General features: G+C 45.1%; 1 protein-coding gene across 2 annotated transcripts in view; it reads left to right on the top strand.

The window, feature by feature from the left end:
* Nucleotides 1-216: 216 nt before the first annotated feature.
* The window catches only part of LOC135219968 (polyisoprenoid diphosphate/phosphate phosphohydrolase PLPP6-like), a 92,172-nt gene continuing 67,420 nt past the window's right edge, over nucleotides 217-24,968 (top strand). The window contains exon 1 of one of the 2 annotated variants that reach the window (XM_064257216.1): nucleotides 217-363. The gene's annotated coding sequence lies outside the window, so the exon portion shown is untranslated. Of the gene's footprint in view, nucleotides 445-24,968 lie in introns of both variants that reach the window. The other variant, XM_064257215.1, reaches the window with a different exon arrangement.

The following is a 24,968-nucleotide window of genomic DNA, read 5'->3' as shown; positions in this document are numbered from 1 at the left end:
AGAGACGTATAGAATAGGAAGCAATTACTTAAAGAAAATTGCCTATTAAACTAAAACAAATAAAAATAAAGAGGAAATGACAGTCATTATGCACAATGAAAGACATGCAGGTATGCCTCGCATGACATAGAATGAAAGAAAGGCGAATTAAATAATGCAGAATCCAAGAAAATTCATAAGTAAAAGAGGATAAATCACAAAGTAACGAATCACCAATGAAATAAATGTATTAACCATGGAAGAGAAAAAAAAGGCATTCATTAAAGAACACGACATAAATATCTACAGGACAGCGAGAGAACAATTGGGTTGGCCGTTGCAAAGGCAAACCTTCTGCAGGTGTTAGGAAGTGAAGTAGATAAAGTAAGTATGACAGTGACATCACCGATGATATATAAAGTATTATAAAGTTTAGTCTAGGTCTGTTTCAGGGTTTTGCTGTTGGTAAGTTTCACTCCGGGCTTTGGCAATAGGATAACACTAATTAATCAATCGATCAGTCCTCCTGTTACACCTTTCAAACGTTTTAAGTAGTACCCTATACCTAGCTACCTGGGTACTCTCCATTTTCCCTTTCAGCGGCGAATAACCTCATAGGTCCCATCGCCCGGCCTTTGACCGAAATTCCAGCCTAGGGTTGGGTAAAATAACAAATGGCCAGCCTCTACCATAGCGCGACCACCTTCCCGAAAAAGCATTTTAACATCCTGTATTACCAGCCAGTAACCTCAGGATAGGCATTACTAGGTAGTATACCTAGTCAAGAGCCAGCGATGTCCGACAAAGCAACACCACGAGACCTCTAATTTCCTCTCGAAGTCAGTTTTTTCTCCCAATTCACAAATGAAGGCCATAGGTAATTTCTGATTTTCAGGAAGGTAGTCGCGCTATGGTAGAGGTGGCCATTCAGTATTTTACATTAAATTACCAAGCAGCGACATACCAGTAGCAGCCACATCTCTTGGAACGTGCCCACTTCCCAAAAAATCACTTGAATGGTGCCATTATTTCATAATTTAGGAGAAAACACTGTCTTCGAGAGGAACGTAGAGGTTTTGGTGTGCTGCCCGGATGGACCGCAGCTCTTGACGATGCTCATGGCAGCGAATTCAAGTACTTTTCTTGGAAGGTGGCTGCATTGTCGCTGCTCAGTCATTTACCCTATACTATTCTACATAGTAGCCTAATAGGAAATTTTCTTCTACCCAAATGTTTACAGCCTTTTGTTCATGTTTTCCATTCTCTCCAGTGGGCCTGGTACTGAATGTAGCATCCGTGGGAGTGTGCCGGTAGTAAAGTATTATCCTTAGAGTGAAAGAAACGAACACCAGAAATGCCCAAAGCACGCACTAAAATATAGAAAAATTCCATTTTCAGGCCTAAAACTTGATTTTCAAACCACTATATTTGAGGACAACACCTACCCCTTAACCTGACATAACCAAAATCTTAGGCTAACAGTGAAAATCCAAAATGAGAGCTAAATCCGTAGAAGCTTGGCTTAAAATTCAATATGCAGCACCCCAGACAGGATAAACTTTCAGGATGGCCAATTTAAGAAAAAACATATCGATGGAAAGAGGAAAATGTGATAATGCAGATCTTCCCTACCTTCCATTAAAAGTTGAAAAAGACTATATACAACCCCTTGTAGAGCCCCTTTTACAAGACAGTCATAAATTTTACCAAGTTATACATGTTCTTTTTAATAAATAAATTTATGTTACTATGTGAAATTTTAATTACTGCTCATTCAGTATCATAACATAAGAACTAAAATCATTAATAAATTCTGACTATATATTTGTTGTAAAATATTTATGTGAATTTACTGAGATGGAAGATGCAATTATTTTTTTTGGATTATACATATCTTTTCTAAAGTTTCTTTGTACTTTTCTGTGCAAAATTACAATTATAACTGACATTCTATCATAGAAGATAAGAACCAAAACCAACAGCAACCGCTGGATATATTTATGAGCAAATATATAAAAAGACATCATGTGATAGAGAGAGGCAGTACAACCAACTCTCTCATGAAACGCCCACTTGCACCTGATTTTAGCCAGTCTAAAAGTTGTGATTATTGAATTTATGGATTATAGAAGTAATGGAAACTTTCCCTCCCCGATTCCTTCGAATTAATGGTGCGTAGTAGTGATGCTCCTGTGAGTGGATCTGTCCACCACCAAAAATTGTTACTGTGGATGGGATCTGTTTCCACCACTATTGTTACAAGGCATCCCCGGGTTACGACGGGGGTTCCGTTCTTGAGACGCGTTGTAACCCGAAAATCATTGTAAGCCGGAACATCATAAAAAATCCTAAGAAAACCTTAGTTTTAATGCTTTGGGTGTATTCAAAACTATGTAAACTGCATTCTTATTACATTTTTCATAAAAAAAATTCAAATATTGATTATTTTGCATTTTTGGTGTCATATTTCTTCTGCCAGATCAGCGTTGTAGGCATCATAACCCTGGAAATAATGTCTGATGAATATAATTGAAAAGCGCCTTAATCTCGGAACGTCGTAAGCCGAACCCGTCGTAACCCGGTGACTGCCAAGTCCCTTCTTTGGCTTTCAAGAAGAATTTGGCTGATCATAGAGTTCTGAGCGCTGGTACTTGGTTACGCCAGTCCACGTTCACCTCTTTCTATCTTAAGGATGTCGCCCACAGATGTATGGACTTTTTCCTTGGGTCCTGTGGTGGCTACCCAACAGATCGTGTAACTCATCGTTGCCCTTAACTGGGCACATTTGTATTTTACCTAAGATGATTGTGTGGAAGAGAGAATGAGTGAGTTGGCTGGTCTCTTTCTTTCTCTTGTTCCTTTTGAGGAATAGACATGTCATTTGCTGGATCGGTCTGATACAGGCGAGTAAGGTAGTCATATTGGTAGTTTGTTTGCTTTGTGTTCAAATAGTCAAACCCTCTATTCAGTAGCATATACTCCACTCTCTAGCAAGGGGGAGTGAGGAGTGGTAACGAACCCTAATGCATTGGTTTGTTATGGAATAGTCAGAATTTCTCTTTAGTTCCCTACTGCAATGAATTTTCCCATGTATCATTGTATGTGACCCACTGGCTGAGTTATTGGATATCAGTTTGTCTAGCTTCTCACAGGCATCAGTCCCTCTCTTGTAGATATTTCTTTTGGAGTTGGATCGGTGGGTAGGCCCCCAGCCAGTTTAGGATGTCTGTACCTCCCACCAAGTATAAGTCTACCTTATTGCTAAGAACGAAGGTTTGTTCACGTATGAACAAATGACAAATTTTCTAAGACAATTTGTATTTTTCATAGCTACAAACCTGAGGTCTTAACATTTTACTGCCCACCTCTAGCCACCCCTCTGTCTTCTTAAAACTTCCTGGATTGGGAAAGACTGAACACAGTAGCTTGGGTGTGCGGTCTTTGACCAGTTTTCACCCTATATGCGCACGCATTGCCAAATCTCACAGATTCCTTGCTTTTCAATCTCCGATTGTTTAACCGGATCCAGCTTGGTGCTAGAAAATTATCCTATTGTTAAGACCTCAGGTTTGTAGCTATGAAAAATACAAATAAATTGTCATGGAAAATTTGGAGGTTATGGGGCAAACTGTCCATAGATCTCTTTCCCACATCCAGAAACAATTGTTTCCCAATTTTTTGCTCACCTGTTCTGGACCTGCAAGCTTGGAAGACAGATGCGATGTTGCTAGATTGGACAGAGCTTGACTTGTATGCCTTTACTTCTTTCGAACTTATCAAAGAAGTCCTCAGCAAGTTCATATCACATTGGAACATGTCGATGACTCCCTTGGCCCCATTCTGGCCCAGGAAGGAATGGTTCCCAGACCTTCTTTGGCTACTTGTAGACTTCCCTAGGCTTCTTCCTCAAAGTTGCTTGCTACTCAGACAACTCCACTTCAACAAGTATCATCAGGGGATATCTGCTCTGGCCCTTACAGGCATAGGGGACTCAATCTGTCAACTAATCAGGATATTAGCGATCTGGTGGAGAAGTTTGGGAATGTCTCATGGAATTTGGACATAGTGTTAAAGTGGCTCTTGGGTTCACAGTTTTAACTGTTGCGCTTGACTTCTCTAAAAAATTTGATGAGAAAAACACTATTTTTAGTGGCTTTAGCGACAGTTAATAGGGTGAGTGAAATCCAAGCCATAGATAAAAATGTGGGATTTGCTTAAGGGGACCGTCCGCTATGATGTTTATTTTTTTTATTTATTACGCAAAATAGATAATTTTCATATATGTTTTAGATATATATAATACCTTCATCATATAAAAATTTCAAGTCATTTGAGCAAAAACTTTTAGTTTTATTAGCAAAAATTATGATTTAAAAAAAAAAATAGGTAGAGATTTCTCCGCTAATATGACATCAGTTGTATTGAAAATCATACCATAAAACACTTCTTTATATACGGAACAATTCTGTGTGACAGAATTTTGAATTTTTTTTTTTTTCATGATTTTTTTTTTTTTTAGTCTAGACACTCAAAAAATTCTAAAAAAAAAAGAAAGAAAGAAATAAAAATTCTGTCACACAGAATTATGGGATTTTTTATCCTTCTTTCCACAATGAGATCTTTCTCTCCAAAATTGGGTTGGGTAATAAATACCGAGTAATATGTTACCGACATGCTCATGAGTATGTTTTTTGAGTTATGAGCTCCCAACAAAGATTTGCTATGTAAATTTTAGCTTTTTTCTTATAAAAGTCAAAACAACATTATTATAATTACTGATTTTGTACTTTTATTGTTGATTTCTACATCAAGGATCCTGGTCCTACCCCTAAAAGTGGTATTAATACCTCAGCTTGACACCAGACAATGATGTTGACGGCAAGACATGAGACAATGAGGGCGCTGATAACAATGAATTTTGTTCATGAAACTTACCCAGCAGATATATATATTGCTGTATTTCTCCGAAGTCCGACAGAAATTTCAAAACTACCGGCACACGCAGTGGTCGGCCAGGTGGTTAGTACCCATTCCCGCCGCTGGGAGGCGGGAGTCAGGAACCATTCCCATTTTCTATCCAGATTTTTTCTGTCGCTCGTAATGAAAACACCTGTTTTCATTACCTCTGACCAGGATTTTGATTCTCCATTACCGCTTAAGTATCCTAATTATCTTTGAAATGATTGACTTGGATGTGTGGCTAGGCATACGCTATCGTAATTTAATTAACCTTTGTTTAACTTGTCTGAATCTAGTTCGGCTAGTTTCAGACTGTGTTGTCTGCACAAGTAAGGTGAGGCTACCAAAAGTGTCAGTAAAATCCTCATTTGGTATGCACGGGGGTTGAGAACGTTTTTTTCTTTATTGAAATCGATGTAAGACGTGTGAGAGTTTGACTGATTCCGAAGGGAAGACAGATGATTTGTATGTACCGCAAATTAGAGCGGATTGAATCACGGGGTCTTCATCAACTGCATTAGTAAACAGAAGTCAGGGTAATGAACCTACTAACCTTTTCCCTGTAGACTTTTGTTTTTTTTGCTAACCCCTTGTAGTTTGGCCTACGAGCCATTAGGCTATGTCTACGAAAGAATGCCCTTTTCTGTTATTGTGGATTCCATTTGTAATTTTGGAATCTAAAGTGCTCGCTCTCCAATCAGTGTTGTGAAGTGTAGTGCCCCCAGTGTGTGGAAGGGCGTCAGATCGGCCCTATAATGCATCTAGGCCTGGACCTCTGTCGAACTTCCAAGCCCAGGAAGACGGACATGTCGAAAGCCGCAGGAGGGTTTACGGGAACCCCCACCGATCTGGCGTCCTCGGCAAAACCTGTAGACGATCCCCAGGCTGCCAAAAAATAGTGCACGAGAACGGATCATGAAAGATTGCTTCTCGTCCTCCGAGGCGTCCTCCCGCACAGGGGTTGGAGCTCTGGGAAGGACTCGCGCCCTCTAAAAGAAGCTTTAGAGAAGAGGACGCTTCACGTCCTCTCTCTCGTCGAGAGGGAGCGTCAGATCGGCCCTATAATACCTCTAGGCCTGGACCTCTGTCGGACTCCCAGGACCAGGGAGAGGGCATGTCGAAAGCCGAATGAGGTTTACGGGGTCTCCACATTGATCTGGCGTCCCTTTAGCAGAACCTGTACGAGCCACAGGCTGCAAAAGAGTGTGTTCGTGCGCGTTCCCTCCGTGAGGGATTTTCGTCTTAGAGGCGTCCTCCCCGAACAGTAGTTGGAGCATGAGAAGACGCTCGCGTCCTCTGAAAAGAACAAAGACGTTAGATGTCACACAGGCGGCCATCGTCAGTAGTTTCTTAGAGGAGCACGCAGAGCCTCTTTGCGCTCCTTCTGCTTTACGGGCTTCGCCTTTGTAGGCGTCCTCCCCGAACGGTAGTTGGAGCATGAGAAGACGCTCATGTCCTCTGAAAAGAACAAAGACGTTAGATGTTGCACAGGTGGCCATCGTCAGTAATTTCTTAGAGGAGTACGCAGAGCCTCTTTGCGCTCCTTCTGCTTTACGGCTTCGCCTTTATACGTGACTACTCTCCGCCGCAAAAAAGATCAAAGACGCAAGAATGTCGCACGGGAGGCCTGTGTCTTTGATCTCAGGGAAGAGGACGCTTCACGTCCTTTCTCTTTTTGCTGCTTTGCGTCGTCACCTGAGAGTTTTGCTGCATGGACGCCTCAAAAGAGAACCAGGACGTCATCAGACGATGACGTCTTTGAACTGTCGCTCCAAGAATAGAACTGTGAAGGGACAGGTGAAGAAGGAATAGGGCTATTAATAAACATTACCTTAATATATATCTAGCCCTAAATCCCCAAAAACCGCACCAAAATTTACCACATTGGCAACCCTGTTACCTCCTATTCTGTCCGCCAGTTGGCAAACACTGTCGTTGAACAGATACGAAAACCTTTCCCTCAAATCAGTTGTTAACGAGCGCCCGTGTGCCCGTGTTGTTTACATCACGGCCGCTCTTTATAAATTTCCTTAAACATTTTTGTGCCTTTGAAAGCTTTTCATTATTTGTTTTTAAATGAAACTTTATATGAATTACCACTCACGCATTACATCACGAAATAGTGAATTAAACTTTGATTTCTGTAGTGGTTCTTTTATCTTAAATTACGAACTTTTTGCGCGACCCGGAACTACTGACCTGTCCAATTCTACAATGGATTACCAAGAAAATTACGATGCTTCCTTCTGCCCAGCAACATCAGGACTGCCCGGTTTGTGGGACAAGGATGAGTAGCAGGGAGTATGAACCCCATGACATTTGTAGTTCTTGTCGTGGACAGGTTTGTGACTTGCTTCTCGTTGTGACGTATGTAAGCCCTGGTATGACGAGGATATGACTGCTTATATGAAACGCCAAACAATCTTGCAGCGTAAAAGATCGGTTAAGAGAAAAAGAAATCGATTGCTAAAAACTGTATCTAAACGAATTCTTTGACTTGGGCGCTCATGATTCTGGCTCTTCGGTTTCGGTATCGTTACGACTCCGATTCCGAATTAATTGATGCTTTGCCCCCTGTACAACCGGTAACTTAGTGAAGTTAGTTCTGATGTAGATTCGAAGATTTTGGCAATGGAAAACTACCTGGAAACAGAATTTTAAGAAATTACAGCTTAGTCTAGATAGAGATATTTCTGCTAAGTTTAACAATCTGTCAGAGAATTTTCAAGAAGCCTTTACTAGAATGTCTAACACAACTTTTAGATTCATTTTCAGCTCCTCGTCAAGTACCTGTCGACAGCACCATGGGTAACGGTGCGACAGATACCCCGGCTTGTGAACCCCGTCGTGGCGAAGGCCTAGGGGGGATCCGGTCCGGGCAGGTGCCTAACGAATCTTTACCCAACGTGTCCCCTGTTAGTCCCCGTAACAGTGCCAAAGGGCGCTTATTTAGGAGAAAGGGGGGAGGGATATTAGTGTCAGACCTAAGATAGCTAGTCGTCAGGATTTTACTTCAGAGGAAGTTTCTAAGTTAGGATCTGACGATGATGATGATGACGCGGATTCGTGTGATATTGATGTTTCCTCGAATGGATGTCATGATGTAGAATTCAAGAAACTTTTTGATTTAATTTTGAGTTTTCTTCCTCAGGCGAGGCCTAAAGAGCAGAAGCAGCCTCCGCCTCGTTGTATTACAGAAGGGATTTTTCTTGACGGTCCTTCCTGGTCACGGGAATTTTTACGTTTTCCCTTTGCCCAGAGGTTCGTCGAGAGTGAGGACGGACGTTGCCGCTAAACTTTCGAAGGTGATCGGGGAAGGGAAGAGGAAGCTCTCTTCTCTTCTACGACACCGGAGAGGAGTTTACCAGGTGGCGGATGATTCTTCATTCTCTCGACCCCCCAAGCCAAATCCTGATTTTGTCCGACTTTCCAAGTCAACCCTTGCCTTCTAAGGCTTCGTCTCTGTCTCAATTGAAGATTTTATTGCTATGGAGGCTGTTATGAGCTCCTTACAAGAAGCTCAATCCTTCAATATGTGGGTCCTCGGAGGCTTTTAATGTATATCAAGGACTCCGGGTTTGTTCCTCCTGATGCTCCTCTTTTGAGAAATTCTGCTCATCCATTTCAATCGCTTCTGTACATCAGAACGAGCTTGCTGCTTCAATGCAGGCCTTCTTTGTTTCTCTAAGGCGTAACCTGTATTTGTCGCAGTTCCACCTCCTCTGTACGGAGATTCAGAGAACCCGTCTGTTGTCCTCCCTTCTCCTTTTGGCGATTTCCTTTTCGATATTTCTGTGCTTTCTGAGGTTTTGAAGGAAACATCAAGGTGATGCCTCTTCCCAAGCTCACGTGGGCCTATCAAGAGCTTTTTCCTCTGGTCTTCCTCCCATTCCTTCAAGGAGTAAGCGTAAGTTTTAGGAACCAGATCTGTACCTTCTGCTCCAGCCCAACAACCCCCTCCTTCTGGCTGGCTCTTTTCCAGAGTACATCTCAGGTTGCTGGTGCCGTCTTCTTCCATCCTCTGGTGCTCACCCTTTGAAACGCGGGAGAGGTTCTTGGCGTGGCTCCAAGGGCAGAGAAAGAGCTCAACCTCCAGGAGGACCTTCTTCTTCTTCTTCTTCTTCTTCTTCCTTGTCTCTGCGTAAGAATTTTTTCGGAAGTAGGAGTCATCACCCTCGCCTGGAGACCGCAGTAGGAGCTGTCTCTCCCGCCATTGGTCAGCTTGGCAGGGGAGAGCGGTGGATGCTTTGGGTGGTGGAGGTCCTGAAGGAAGGTTACGAGGATCCTTTTGTTTCCAGACCTCCACTTTCCAATCGTCCTCTCGAGTCAACAGTTATTCCCCTCACTCAATCAGGGTCAAGCCTTGGAGAAGGAGCTTTCGGCCCTCTTGGAGAAGGTATGCCATAGAGCGAGCTCCTCCTTTCTCCCGGGTTTTACTCTCGGATGTTTGTAGTTCTAAAAGCTCTGGTGCCTGGCGCCCCCCCCCATCATAGACTCGGTTTTCGGTTTTGAACAAGTCATTCTAAAGTCCAAGTTCAGGATGGGAGACGGTCCAGACTGTTCTTTCATCCGTCAGGAGGAGGGGGGACTGGATGATTTCCATCGATCTGCAGGATGCTTATCTGCAAATCCCATCCATCCAAGAAGCAGACCTTACCTTCGGTTTTTCACGGACTCGGGGAGTGTTCCAGTTCAAGACCCTGTGTTTCGGCCTCACCACATGCTCCACAGGTCTTTTCTCGGGTGATGGCTCCTGTTTCAGCTATTCTGCATCAGTTAAATGTAAGGATGCTTCGGTATCTGGACGATTGGCTAGTCCAGGCCGAATCTCTAGAGAAATGTCTCCGGTCGAGGGGATAGTTCTGTCTCTTTGTGTCGAGTTTGGGCATTCGTGTCAACTTCGAACAAGTACAATCTAATCCCTTGCCAGATCATGACTTATCTGGGGATTGTTTTGAATTCCCAGATTTTGAGGGCTTCTCCCGCTCAGAAACGGATAGACAAGCTTCTGAGTCTGATCGAAGAATTTTGTCCTCCGTAAGGCAGCCAGTTCTCTTTGGCAGGTCTCTCCTGGGCCATTTGTCATCCCTCATCCAACTGGTTCCCGGAGGTCGGTCTCAGAATGAGGTCCCTTCAGTCGACACTTCGCCAGTCATGGGATTTCGTGTCCGAGGACACGATAGTCGCCCTCTTCTCCACAATGTCGGAAGGATCTCCGTTGGTGGATGCAAGTTCACCGCCTCAAGTCAGGGACATCTCTTCTTTCGGTTCCTCCGGACCTAATGTTTTGGTCAGACGCCTCGGATCAAGGTTGGGGCGCACACCTGGGCTCCGAAGCCGCTTCGGCCTTTGGTTAGAGGAGGAGAGGAGCATGTCAATAAAATTGGAGGGAACTGAGGGCAGTGTACTAGGCCTTCTTTCATTTCAGGAACAACTGTTGGAGTCGGTTGTCGCGATCTTTGTCGACAACACCACAGCAGTCTCGTACTGAGAAACCAAGGCGGCACACAGTCGGATCTTCTCACTCAAGAAGCCCGATCAATCCTGTGTTGGGCAGAAGACAGGGGGATTACGTTGGTCCCTCAGTTTATCCTGGGCCATCACAACGTCTTAGCAGACGCCTTGTCGAGACCGAACGAAGTTCAAGGGTCCGGAGTGGACACTTTGCCAGGAAGTCTTCGACAGCCTCAGGCAGAAATGGCTGTCACAGTCGATCTGTTTGCCCACCCCACGTGAATTTTCGGTGCCAGATATTCTTCGCCCCTTACCAGACTCCTCAGAGTGCCGGGGACAGACTCTCTTTTGCAGGACTGGGAGGGACTTCAAGCCTATGCTTTTTCCTCCGTTCTCTCTGGTGAGGTCAGTCCTCAACAAAGTGAGGGCAACAAGAGTCTGGATCTCACCTTGATCGCCCCCTTCTGGCCACAGAAGGAGTGGTTTCCCGACCTTCTGGAAGCACTGGTGGAACCCCCCATTTCGCCCTGCCAGAGAGACCAGATCTTCTCAAACAACCCCATTTTCATCGGTTCCATCAGAGGCTCCACATGCTTCATCTTCATGCCTGGAGACTGTCAGGAGGTTCTCCAAGCACGAAGGGGTTCTCCTCCAGAGTGGCGCGACAGTTGGCTCTTGCCCAGGCGGCAATCAACCAGAGTAAAATTATCAGGCTAAACTGGTCGGTTTACAGACGTTGGCGTAAGTCTCAAGGACATTCAATTTTCTAGACCTTCCTTACCGAAAGTAGCAGAGTTTTTAGTTCATTACATCATGACAGGGCCCTGTCACCTTCGTGCATTAAGGGTTATAGGTCTATGCTTTCCTATGTTTTTAAGGCAAGGCTTCCTGAGATCTCTTCATCTTATGTCATTAGAGATTTACTTCGATCTTTTTCCCTATTCTAGACCCAGGCCGCAGTGTTCGCCTCCGACATGGGACGGTTAACAAAGTCCTTCAAGCCTTAAGGTTCCCTCCGTTTGAGCCTCTGAATTCTGCCAAATTTAGGGACCTCTCTTCTAAGACACTCTTCCTTGTCTCACTGGCTACAGCCAAGAAGGGTGGGTGAAACTGCAAGCACTCTCTTTCCTGGTTGGGCAGATCTGGACAAGACATGATTTTGTCATACCTTCCTGAATTTGTCGCAAAGACTGACAATCGCTTGATAATCCCATTCCAGGTCTTTAGTATGAAGTCGCTGGTCGAATTTGTTGGTAATTAAATGAGGATTAGGTCTTGCCATGTTAGGGCGCTCTCATGTATTGACGCCGCACGAAGGACATCAGGGCGTCCCCGTCATATGTTTGTTTCACCCCGAAAGTCAAGAGACCTATTTCAAAGAATGGTGTATCCTTTTTCTCAGCGATCTGATCGTTAAAACTGGGGTCGCTGCTGGGGCAGACCAGACGCCGAGAGCACAAGTATTAGAGCAGTTGACTACATCAGTAGATTTATGAAGAACGTCTCAGTGCCAAGGTGCTTGAGGCGTGCGACCTTGGGTTCCTAATTCTGTTTTGGCCTCTTTTTACTTGAGGGATATTTCTCTAGTTCTAGGCGACCTTCTTTCCTTTGGGCCCGTTGGTGATGGCAGGACAGGTCCTCAGGACAGGAGAAGTAGGTAGTCTTCCCTGTTTTACGTTTTGGTTGCTACCTGTATATTATTCAGTGAATTTTTTGTTTGTGGTATAGACTTTTTTGTTTTTGTATATAAACCATGGCAGTTTGACGTAGTTATATGGGAATTAGGCAGTTTGGTATTTAGGTGTGTTGATGACAAGGGACTGACTGCTGGCAAATCATGCTGCTTCCATTTCAGTGTGAAATGGTCCAGCCACTGGGTTGTCGGCACTGGCGACTACGCTTCTCCCAGAGTCGATGCTGACCTAGCGACTAGCCACTGGTTCGCTTGTCCTGACGACTCCGTGCTTCTTCCACTGTCCTGCAGGGAATTAGTCGATGGGATCGTCTGCTGTCATCTGGTGACTCGCTCACCATCTACTTTTTGTCTCACTGTCTTCTTCAGGAGTAAGACACTGTGGAGACAGGCGGACATTTAGTAGCCCTGAGTGTCTGTTGCACGAAGTCGGTTGCGTTGATACACCCCGATGATCGGTAAACATTGGACCAGGTTGGACTGTCAGGCATTCGTCCTTCGGGACTGAATCCCTTTTTGCTGTCCGAGCTCCTGTCTCTTGGCACCAAGAAAGCTCGAGTTGGGAGTTGCCATGAGCCGATTCGGCTGGCGGCACTTCGGGTTGCGTTGCGATACACCCCCAAGGTGTGCTTAGCTTTGAATCGCCCAGACAGTCCAGACACTCATCCTTTAGGGAAGAATAGTGCTTGTAGTCTTCAGGGTGCAGCCTTGCCGTCCGCAATCGTCTGACTGGTCACAGGCGCGTCACCTGACTTTAGTACAGACGGACGACTATGCACTTACTCCTTGTCCTGTGCTACCGCAGTGGTGGCATTCTGGTAGGAAGAGACTTTGAGTTGTTAGTATCTTTGACCTTGGGTTGAGTTTTGACTGCCTATGATATATATTTCTTTGTTTGTTTTTCCTATTCTTCCGAAAGGGGGAAAATTGTTTCAGATCCCTCCTCCTTTCATGTGGTTATCAGGCTAGATAAATTATATAAGTAATGTTTATTTTAATAGGAATTTTTATTCTAACAATTAATATTAATAATACTTACCTGTATAATGATCTAGTCCCATCCCCATCCTACCCACGATCTGCCTTATCCAAATGATTTGAGGGAAGGTGTTCGTACTCTGTTCAACGACAGTGTTGCCAACTGGCGGACAGAATAGGAGGTAACAGGGTTGTCCAATGGGTAAATTTTTGGTGCGGTTTTTGGGATTTAGGGCTAGATAAATTATACAGGTAATTATTATAATATTAATTTTAGAACAAAAATCCATTTCTCTCACTCCTCTCTTCTCATAGTATCAGCTTTTCCACCTGAAAAGGAACATTCTAGAAAAGAGGGCATCGTTTGATTTTGCAAACATCAACTTGCCTTCGTTGCCGACTGGGAGACAGGCAGAAACAGCGTCCTAGAAGAAAAGATGATATATTGCATTAAAGGATCTAAGCGGCCTCCCGCAACTGTGGATCGCTCTTCTCTTCACCGGTTGCACGCCTTCTAGAGTTAGTGGTCTTCACCTGCCGTATGTCAAAAAAACATGAGAAACTTCCTCCTTAAGATTTTATATTGAGAGGAAGAAACTCTCCTTACTATTCAAGGGGTCCCCTCTCTTTATTATAAGTCTCTCTTTATCGGTAAACTGATCGTTATTTTTGTTGCAAACCAAGGGGTTGAAGCAAGATACTCGACGATCCTAGTTCGACCCCGAGGGACGCGTGGTGTTTACAAGCGTGACGTTTTCTATGGAGCTAAGCTGGGACGCTATTTAGACCCAAGCGTGACGCTCGGCTGACGACCGAGCGTGCGCTCAGCTGGATTGCAAGGTGACGCTCGGCTGGACGTGAGCGGACGCTCAGATGGACGTTGAAGCGTGAACGCTCGAATGACGGTTTTGTGGACATTCATCATGGATCACAACGTGATATTTGTCTGCAAGCTCGTCGACAATGGGACTTTAGTAGAGACTCCCACGAGAGAGTGCAAGAAATGATTATACCTCTATTTTATGCCATGGACCACTTACCTGGCAGTGAATATATAGCTGTATTTTCTGAAGTCCGACAGAATTTAAAAAAAAACTTCCGACACACGCAGTGGTCGGCCAGGTGGTTAGTACCATTTCCCGCCTGCTGGGAGGCGGGTATCAGGAACCCATTTCCCCATTTTCTATCATTTAAATTATTCTGTCGCGTACTGGAAAAAACACCTGGTTTCAGTACCCGGACTTAGGATTTTGGAAACTTCTTTGACGCTAGTATTAATAATTGTCTTTTAATTTATTTATTTGGATTTGTGGATAGGCATACGCTATGCTTAAATGATTTGAATTTGATTCATTTTGCATAAGATATATGAATCTAGTTAGGCTAGTTTCAGCAGGGTGTTGTCTGCAAAGATAGAGTGTGGCTAACCCCCCCCCTGAAAGCTTCGGTAGTTCCGCACTTGGGGGCGCGCAATTAATCAGTAAACATGTCTATTTCCGTAAGGAAAAAGTATGATTGTCTGTACGCAATTAATCAGTAAACGTGTCCTAATTCCGTAAGGAAAAAAGTTTTAGTAGTACGCCCAATTAATCATTACGAAAGTCAGGGTAGTGATATGCTAACCTTATGGTAAGACTTTATTTTCCTAACGCTGTAGTATGGCCTAGGGTTATGGACTATGTCTGCGAGAGGTTGATCGCTCGCCTTCATTGTTGTGAAGAGTTCTACTTCTGTTTTGTTACGCCTAACCCTGTAATGTTGCTTCGGGGTCCCTAAACAGTGTTCGGTAGAGTTATTGCCGTTCTCTTATACTAATTTCGATTCGTAACTTAGAATCGAAAGTTGCTTGCTTTAGAGAGAAATAGTGAAGTGGCTTAAGTGCAGGACCCCAGTGCCCCTTGTTGTAGTGGAGGAGTGCGTCAAGCTCGGCCTTATAACGCTCTAGTCAGACCTCTGTCGAATCCCAGAACCAAGGGAGTATGAGGGCATGTCGAAAGCCGAAGGAGGGGGAGTTACAGGGAACCCCACCATCTGGCTGTTTGGCCTTCGGCAGTTTCTGATGAAAATCCCCAGACTGCCAAAGTGTGCTTGTGCACATGCACGAATCCTGAAGCGAGTGCTTCTCGTCCTCCGAACGGCGTACCCCCCGCACAAGGTGGAGCTCTCGGAAGGACTCGCGCCCTCTAAGAAGGCTTTATGAAGAGGACGCATTCACGGCCCTTCTCCCTCGTTAGGTTTTTCTGTGCGAAAGTAAGGAAGCGAAAGTTGCCTGTCACGTTGTACTTCTTTCCACCAAGAATAGAAAAAGAAGCAGTTTCTCTCGTTGTTTTGACGCCTGTCAGGAGCGTGACGCTTTTCTGCAGCTTATTTGGACCGATTGGCTGAAACAGGAACGCTCGGATGGACGCACTCACCAGTGCGACGCCGGCCGTCCTCGCCAGTGGCCGCCGAGGCGGCAACCGGCCGCGAGCGGTCCTCGCCAGTGGACGCCGATCTAACGAGCGCGCACCAGGACGCCGGCGCGTCCTCGCAGCGGAGCGAGCGCGCACCAGAACGTTTCTGTTGAATCGTCAAGCTCTTGTTTAAGATTTGAGCCTCAAGAAAGTGACAGAACTTAGTCTTGAAACCCCAGCAAGACCTAGGGTTTCGTGAATTCAAGAGGTCTCTGTCAATATTATATTGCTTTTCGCAAAGGTGGATGGCGTTAAGGAAAAGCTTAAGGAGATCTCGTTTCTCTACCATCAGTCAAGACTTTGAGATAAGACAGTTACGGGGTATGTAAAGGCTCGACGTCCTGAACGTCAGATTTTCGGCAAACGTTCAGTAGGGATTCTTGCAAAGGCATCATCAAAAGGACGCTCTTCAGGAAAGGCAAGACAGGACATTCCTTTGCCATACTGCCAATATAAATTTAAAGCTTTTTAGACCATCTGAAAGGGTTTTTCATATGATAGATTTTGTTAGTTTCTAGTCGAACTTCCATGCGATGAGGCAATCGTCGTTCTACCTACCGTAGCCCCAGTCATTGACAGGATCTCTGCCCTTCCTTGTTTGAGACGGGAATCGAAAAATAAAAAGGCCTCGACTTCCTGGATACGTTTTGTCAGTCCAATTCAGTGACTTTCCCACATTGACAATATACTATCGTTTTGTCAAGTAAGTGGGATATCCACGCATTGACACAAATATCTCTCTGTACCGTTAATGGGTTAGTTCTCATTGACAAACAATCTCATAACTGGATATTGGTAGCGAATTAGGGACAAGGTTCGGAAGAGCTCTCCTTCCGCATTCGCAGACTCGTATACAGAAATAGACTTGAGACTACTCAATGAACGCTTATGTCCAGTTCTTAAGAAGCTTGAGCTGTCTGCTTCGATTCTCTAAGTTTTGTTCATGAAACTTGACTGTCAGATATGTATGTAGCTGAGATTTCCGAAATTCAGCTATATAATGTCGCCAGGTAAGTATGAACAAACTTTTTGTGATATAATAAAAGTTTTTGCCTTGCGTTATTTACTACCTGGTTGGTTTCAAGTCAGACACGCTTGCGGTAGTTACCTCTTCGGATGGCAACCGAGAGGTCTTGTCTACTAATTCTAAGGACACTTAAATCGTCACTCCCTGCAAGCGTCCAGGAGTTTACGATTATTTTTACCGTTGTCTTATGGTAGTGTTCTGACGACACAAACGCATCTATAATATTAGCGTTTCTGTTTCGCTTAAAATAACCAGCTTTGAGGAGTCTCTTTTTGTTCACAAAAAAACGTACCTATCTCTTCGTAGAAGAGGGTAGTGGGCAAACCAGACATAAAGTTAGAGACCGAACGTTCCGTAAAGCTGCTGGCGCTGATGTGTCTGACTGTCAAGTTACAAACGTTCCAACCGAGCAGTAACGATAGTGCTCTGTCATGCCTGTAGGTACGTCTATCTCTCATGCGGATTGACTGACTAACTGTATCTCTGTCCTACAATCACGGACTTTAGCCTAAGGATTGATGGGGATTTCTACGTGAATGATAAACGTTTGCATTAGTTTTGCCTTTCGATGTTCAACAGAGTTATCTCTTAATCCTTTCGGTGCTCGTTACCGCCCCGGTATAGAACTACGAGTCTACCGCAACATTGCACTTTTATATGCTCTATGCTTAAGCAAAGAGCAGCCTTATAGGAAGTAAGCATATCGGGGAGGGAATGGATGAGCTTGCTGGGGACCTTTCTTCTGAAGAAGTTTGTTTCCCGAAAGTATTCAATCAGACACAGTTTTTTCCTACCGGGAAACTGAAATATTATTCAAGATCTAGGAATTATTCTGACATCTCTCAGTGCGTCATGATATAGAAGAACGGTGCGGACATCGGGATAGTGTTTCAGATGTCCTGGATCTTAATCTGAAAGAAGTAAATGCAATTCGGTCGTCCCTCCAGTCTTCGAAAACAGTTTTTGGACCAGTGGGTCCAATCAACTCTGATATTCCACAGCTCTCTCATATCTTAAGAAGTATCTTCTCTCGGTCCCTGATCGAGTTTACGAGAAAGGCATATTTAACAACAGGCGTCGAATGTAAACGATCATCTAGAGGTTTCGGTACAGGATGCAAAGTCCGTACGGAATTCGTCTCGATCGACGGCAGCAACGATAGATACTAAACATGTAGGTATTTTAATTAAGTGGTGTTCTTTTTCATGGTGGTCTGTAAGTAGGGTTATTTCATCTTCTTCAGTATGTGAAGGTAATGTGTTACGTTAGCTTCTGTGTGTGTTCATGGTGGTCTAACTTATCCTAGCATGAATGCCCCTGTAAGAGAGGCTAGGGGTTTCCTGTCAACCAAATTCGGTCCCGTCCAGGTGTCAGACCCTTGTTATTAGCTTTCTCAACAAACAGGTCACAGCCTAGTTGAGAGCTACTAAGGTTAGCAGGCCTAAGAGGCAGAACCTACGAAGTCAGCTACCTTAGCATGTAAGGAACTTAACGAAATTAATTTTAAAAAATTAGTTAATTTTTGAATTATGCGATGTTGCTGTCTGTGACCCACTCCAATGTGTCAATCAGCTATAATTATATACTGCCAGGTAAGTGTCATGCATTAAAAATGATATTGTTATGCTACAATAAAGTTTTATGCACATTACTACCTGGCAGGTATATATAATAAATTCCCACCTCCTCCCTCAGGAGACAGTGGTTCAGAGAAAATTGAGAAAACGGGAATAGTGTCCAAGTACCAGCGCCCACGGGAAAAGTGGGGGAGATCACCTGAACTACCAGTGGTCTAGCGGTTGCCGAGAGTTTTGAAAATTCTGCCAGTATGCGAACACAGAGGAATGTTGTTTGACAGATTTGCATCTGTTCAAAACAAACAAAGAACCTTCACGATCATGGAGGGTCTGTGGGGAATCTCGGAGTCTAGCTTCCATCTACTTTTTGTTCTCGCTGTTTCTCGGAGTCAGACACCGGCCGAGATCAGGCAGAACATATAGTAGCCCTGACGTTTCTATTGACGAAGTCGATTGCGGACGACGTTGGGTTGACGTTGATACACCCCCAAGGTTTGCTTAGATTGAATCGCCCCCAGGTCAGTCCAGACACTCATTCCTTCAGTAAGAAGAGGCCTTTTGGTCTTCAGGGTACAGCCTGCTTGTCCTTGATTCGTCTGGACTGGTCACACTGGTCGTTCACCGGACTTTAGTACAGACTGGCATTTCCGGATCGAAGCTTTCAATATGAACTTAGACGTAGTCTGAAGTTCTTGATGTCAAAGCATTCGAACCTCTCCTTGCCTGTTAACTTATTGTATGTGATCAGGAAGGCCTTCTGCTAACCACCCTAAGATACGACAAAGAGGGTTAGTGAGATTTTAAGCCATCGTCACAAGTTTGGCTTTAGAGAACACAAGGAGGTGGGCTATCTAAGCCCTTTCGTTATGGCCTAAGATGGAAACCCTTTTTGTCCTTGGGCCAGGATCTGGAAAGCATAGGATGGCACAAGTTAGTGGGGAGGAGCCAGAGAGCGTCCTGTGCCTGTCAGTGTGTCTCTCAAGTTTTATCTACTTAAAATCAAGAAAGTCGAAAGTCAGCGCGGCAAATCTGCAGTGTCCGAAAAAGACCAGACTTGACCATATTCGAAGTACACCCTGGTTTTTAGGTTAAAAGGGTTCTTTCAAAAAAGCGCCTTCATTGTGTTTGCACAAAGATTTTGAAAGATTTTTATCTGAAGATCACGAGTGAGGGCGCGGCCTCGGAAGCATTTCAACAGAGAATGGCACTCAGCAACATCTGAGGACCATGTTTTAGCGAAGCAACTCTGGGTTCACTTCACACCCCTGCGAGATGTGAAGATGGCATATGAGATCTGCTGCTCGCTAGGGCCATACGTGTCTGCAGACACAATCTTGGGGCAAGAAGTAATACTCATCTAGCCTGTAGAAAATGGTTTAGGAAAGAGCTCTAATTAGTTGTGGGAGTCGCTGACAACGGCGACTTCTTAAATCTGAAGCTTAGTACACACCACATTAACTTTGGCTAGGTTGTAAGGTGGTGCATATATATAATTATATATATATTTATTTACTTTTTCAGCCCTCATGGTATGGTCCAATATTGCGTTAGTCACATTGTGGTCACAGCCCCCGTTGACAGATCATCTGGAAGTGCACAGATTTATAGGTCTCTACCCGCTGGCAAACTCTAGTAAAGCAGAAGATACTTGGGTGACAGTAATCACGAGTCGGCTATGCTAACAGGTGGAACCAAAGACGTAAATCATCTGATGCATTTGTGTTCCCAAAATCCTTAATTCTGTCCCTTACACCTTCAACGGTGGGTTCACTCATATATATCCGACAGGTAATTTCATGAGCAAAAGATATTGTTATGATAAATAAAGTTTGTTTCATACTCTAACTGCAGATATATATATATTCAAGTAGCCCACCCACCTCCCCTCAGGGGACAGTGGAAATAAAAATTATGATAGAAAAATGGGAATGGTTCCTGATACCGCCCCCAGCCGGCGGAATGGGTACTAACCACCTGGCCGACCATGCGTGTGTCGGAAGTTTTTAAATTCTGGACTTCAGAAAATACAGTTATATATATACCTGCCAGGTAGTAGCATAAAAATTTATTGTATCATAACCAATAATCATATCGAATTTTAGGATGACTAATCAGAAAGCACCCTATTACGTCACAACAGGCATCTTCATCAAGGATTGAATCGAAAAGACTCTATATCACCATCTTCAGGAGTCCCCTCTGCCGCTTCATATAGAAGAAGGACGACTTAGTTAGGAGCGTCAGAGAAAACTGACGAAGGACCACCTTCTAACGTCAGCTTGTATGATTATTCAGGTATTGGTTTTTGCTTCGAGCCTTCAGTTGGAGACGAATTCCAACTGTGCTCCTCGCTATCCTCCTTCTCAGTTTCGTTATCGAAAAACGACAAGATTCTGGTTTGTTCATAAAACTTAGCCCGCAGGATGTATTATAGCTGTGTTCTCTGAAATACAGCTATATATATATTATCTGCCGGGTCAGGTAAGTGTGAACAAACTTTATTGTATCTTAAAATATCATAATTGTTAAAATGAAAGAAAGTCTCTTTCAACGAAAATAGCTTTTTATACAGTCAACTTCCCTGCCAGATATATACTTAGCTAAGACTCGGTCGTCTCCGACAGAATTTCAAATTTCGCGGCACACGCTACCGGTAGTTCAGGTGATCCCTACTGCCTGCCTGGTTGGCAGACTAGGAACCATTCCGTTTTAATCAGATTCTTCGTCGCCCGGGCCATCAACAGTTGTGGTTCCTCTCGACTTGGTTTTTTCTTTTTTCACGGGCAATTGATCTTTCTGAAGACTTTGGTGACGTATCTGGTTGTGGGATTGGTACGCTTTTGTGAATGTTTTGTGACTTGATTTGGAATTTCTTTAAAAATGTCTCTGACTCTGGAAGGGTTGTTGCAGACGTTGTGTGATGTTGTTGGGGGTCGAATGTAGGCCCTGAAGGTGAGGTTGCCGAAAGCTTTCGGTAGACCTCACACGGTATGCAAGGGTTGCATGGGAGTATGAAGTTCATTACTACATACTGTAAGGAATGTGAGAATTTGAGTGAGAACGAATGGAAGAATCTAACTAATATATTTAAAAAAGTGTAGAGAGAGAAAGAGTGAGGAAGGCTTCTTATAAGAAGTTTAAGTAAAATAGTTCTAGATCTCGAACTAATTCTAGATTGGATCTTCCCCAAGGTAAGTATTGCACTTCCTCCTCCATTGCAGCCCGTCTCCTATTGCAGAACCTGTAGATAAGCGAAAGAACTTGCGGATCTAAAAGCAGGCCTTCAAGTTTGATGGAAAACAAAATGGCTGCCATACAAGGTAAGGCTAGTGATTAATTCAGTGGACCGTGATATGAGTGTCCACCCGTGGTGTAGTGGGCAGGGGCATCTGGTCGGCCTCAGCAACGCTCCTAGGTCTAGGACCTCTTCCAAGCTCACATGCCCGAGGAGAAGGAATGTCGAAAAACCGAAAAGGAGGTCGTGGAGAATCCCCAACGATCAGGTATGTCCCTTCGGGCGGTTTCCTGTGACACCCCAGACTTGCCAAGGATCGCTATGTAAAAGGCGTCCTACGTGAGTGTTTTCGTGTCGGGATCTTCATCTCCGAGACGTGTGGGAGAGATTCAGATCGATCTCGGGCCACTCAAGAGGAGTTGGAAGGTCGACTATTGATTCGAGACCGAAAACTTCCCTGAGGAGTCTCCCTTCGGGAGTGAAGAAGGGTCAAGAATAGAGCCATTCTTTCAACACAGAGTGAGAAGGAGGAAGCGAGGGGGAGGCGATGGACTCCCCCTTCCCCTCCTCCTCTATCCCCCCCACCTCCTCCGAAGAGGATAAAGAGGAGGTACGAAGAGATTCATGATGGCGATGCAAGAGCAGATTTCGTCTTTGTAGGAGTCCTGTCAAAGGAGCCTCCTAGAAGGAAAGACTCTTCCCTTCCGATCAAAAGATCTCCAGACGTATGAGGTATTCTCGCCGGCCAGGATCGATACTCCTACTCGAGGTGAGGTTTACGGTACGAACTGGATGAACCTATCAGAGTCTGGCACGGAGGAGTAGGAGTCACCCAGGAGGCAGTGAAGCCAAGAGCCAGGAGGAGGAAGTCAACCAGGAGGCAGGAGCCAAGAGCCAGGAGTGTGGAAGTCATCCAGGCACGGATGGCAGGAGCCAGGAGGCAAGAGCCAGGAGGAAGAAGGCAGGAGTCAGGAAAGTCAAGAGGCAGGAGCCAGGAGCCAAGAGGCAGGAGTCAGGAGGCAGGAGCCAGGGAGTCCGGAGTCAGAGAGGCAGGAAGTCCGGAGTCAGGAGGCAGGAGTCGGAGTCAGGAGGCAGGAGTCAGGAGCCAGGAGGCAGGAGGCAGGAGTCAGGAGGCAAGAGTCAAGAGCCAGGAGCAGGAAGTCGGAGACGTTCACTGGAAATATGACCTTCTCCAAATAGGAGATCCTCTCCTTCAGAGCGAGGAGGTCTTGGAAGGACTTTCCTCAAACCGTGAACTTTCTCTTCGTATGATCGAGGTTTTAGACGAGTTGGTATGTGATGACGAACCTCCTGAATGAGGGACTTCGAGTTATAAGGTCGTAGCCTCAATTATGCTTCAAGAGTTTGGAGATTTCTCTTAGTCCGGCGGCTCCTCCTTCTCTCGGTCTCTCTTTTCGAGATCGGCTACGGCAAAAATCTCGGCCTTTTTGAAAATGAAGCCGCAATATCGATGAAGAAGGCTCTCCATCTTTAGATATTGGATGGACCCAAGAAGAAAGAGTTAGGGAAAGACGGTATCTGCATGACTCCGTCAAACTACATGGAAAGGAGGGTATTTGTATGGGAACAGGAGAGACTATGGGTCTTCTATGCCTGCCTCGCAGATGAGGACTTTTCCAGTAAGTGGACGGCCTCTAGACGTCACTCCTTAGGATCGGTAAGAGCGACGTGGAGCACTTCAGAGTGAAACACTTTCTTAAAGGGAAGTTTGTCACTTTCGAGGTGTTCAACTTTCTGGCTTGGTCACTCGGAGTTCTGGCCAACAAATCTAAAGATCGGAGTTGCTAAAACCCCAGAGATTTCCATAGGCGTCCGTTCTGCATGAAGGCAGTACAGGGACGGTTCGGTGTGTGAAGTGGCTTCCCTTTTTGGTGCGGTCTCCTGAAAAAGAGCATCAGGTATATGGACCCTATATCAAAGGGGGTTCTCGAGCCAGAGGACTGCTTTATTTGTTGACCTCTATCGGATCATCGTTTCCTTCTCAGTTAGTGAAGGATATATCCGCTCGCTAATGAGAACGGCGACACAAGACTACTAACACAAACGTCCAAGAAAGGACGCCCTGTAGTGTCAGGCGATTAAGAAGGACTATCGTCCTCCTCAGCAGCCCTTTCTGGAGTACAGCGGCTCGTGCCCATCCAGAAAGAAGGAGCTCTGATAAGAGAGGAAGGTCTTCTTTAGGCCCTTAAGCAATCAAATGACTTGTTGCTCCTTCAAGCACCACGTGGGCGCAGACTCCTGAACTTGCAGGAGTATGGCAAAAAGGGGAGCCGCCCCTTGGTCAGTGTCGGGTCCTAAAGAAGGGATATGTAATCCCCTTCGAGAAACAGCCCTCCCCTAACATCTACGCCTCTGGGGAAATGTCAGCGAGGTACGGAGACCCGGTAATGAGAAAGACTCTCCTTCAAATGGATGAGAACAGAATGTGGGAAAAAAGAGCGTTCATCGAACTTGTCCAGGATCAACACCCCCGGGATTGTACAATGCCTTTTTCTAGACCAAGGAATCGGGGTGGTGGCGACCAGTGCTGGACGTAAGCGCTCTGAATCGCTTGGTTCAGAAAATGAAGAGTTCGCCTGGGAACGTCCGCCTCAGTAATGTCGGCTCTTCGTCAGGAGATTGGATGCGTCTCTCTGGACTTTGCAAGACGCATATTTCCACGTCACATCACCATTTGTCAAAGAAAATCTTCGTTTTGTAATAGGAGACAGATCTTCAATTCAGGGCTCTGTGCTTCGGTCTGTATAAGCTCCGCAAAGTTATCACCAAACCTGATGTCGAATGTGGCAAGATGGCTTCACCCTAGAGGGAATAAACATCTCCCTCTACTGACGATGGCTGATCAGGGGCAAAGCGGAGATCCAGTGCTTGGAGGACGTATCAGTAACAAAGGAACATGATAGAATCGCTGGGGATACTCGTGAACCTCGTGGAAAGTCGCACTGATCCAGCCAGAGCTTGGTCTATCTGGGGATTCAGATGGATTCTAGTGGTTTTCGAGTATTTCCTGCGCGAGAAAGAATCACCGAGCGTGTCGAAAATCTCGAGCTTCTTAGAGAAAAGAACAGTTCAGCGAGGGATTATCTGAGCCTCTTAGGGACCCTGTCCTCACTAGGAAAGTTATTCTCTCTGGGGAGGCTTCCCTCGCCCTCTGCAGGTTTCTGAAAGAGTGTGGGAGTTGGATAGACGGTGACAACTCTCGGAGACATCTTCACGCTTCCACAAGAGGAAAGATCATTTGAAGTGGGTGGATCTTCCTCTTCAAAAGAACGATAGGCGTAATCGCTTGCCTGCAGAACCCAGACCAAGTGTTATATGCCGACGCTTCGGAGTCGGGATGGGGAGGACTCTCGGGACAAGGGAGCTGTCAGGCCACCTGGACAAAGGAACAGGTGTCCTGGCACATCAATTGCAAAGTAACTAGTGGCCATACACCCTAGGCTTAAAGTTCTCGAAGAAGATAGTCAGAGGCGAGGTTGATACAGATAAACTTGGACAACACACGGCTCTGGCTACATACGCAAGCGGAGGCACGCCACTCTTTCTCCCTCGTTCAGTTAACAAGACACCTTGTTAACTGGACAGAAGAAAG

This window comes from Macrobrachium nipponense, chromosome 1 (assembly GCF_015104395.2).
Source record: "Macrobrachium nipponense isolate FS-2020 chromosome 1, ASM1510439v2, whole genome shotgun sequence".
Lineage (NCBI taxonomy): Eukaryota > Metazoa > Arthropoda > Malacostraca > Decapoda > Palaemonidae > Macrobrachium > Macrobrachium nipponense.
Note: the sequence above shows the minus strand (reverse complement) of the source record. Positions and strands in the feature narration are given on the sequence as shown.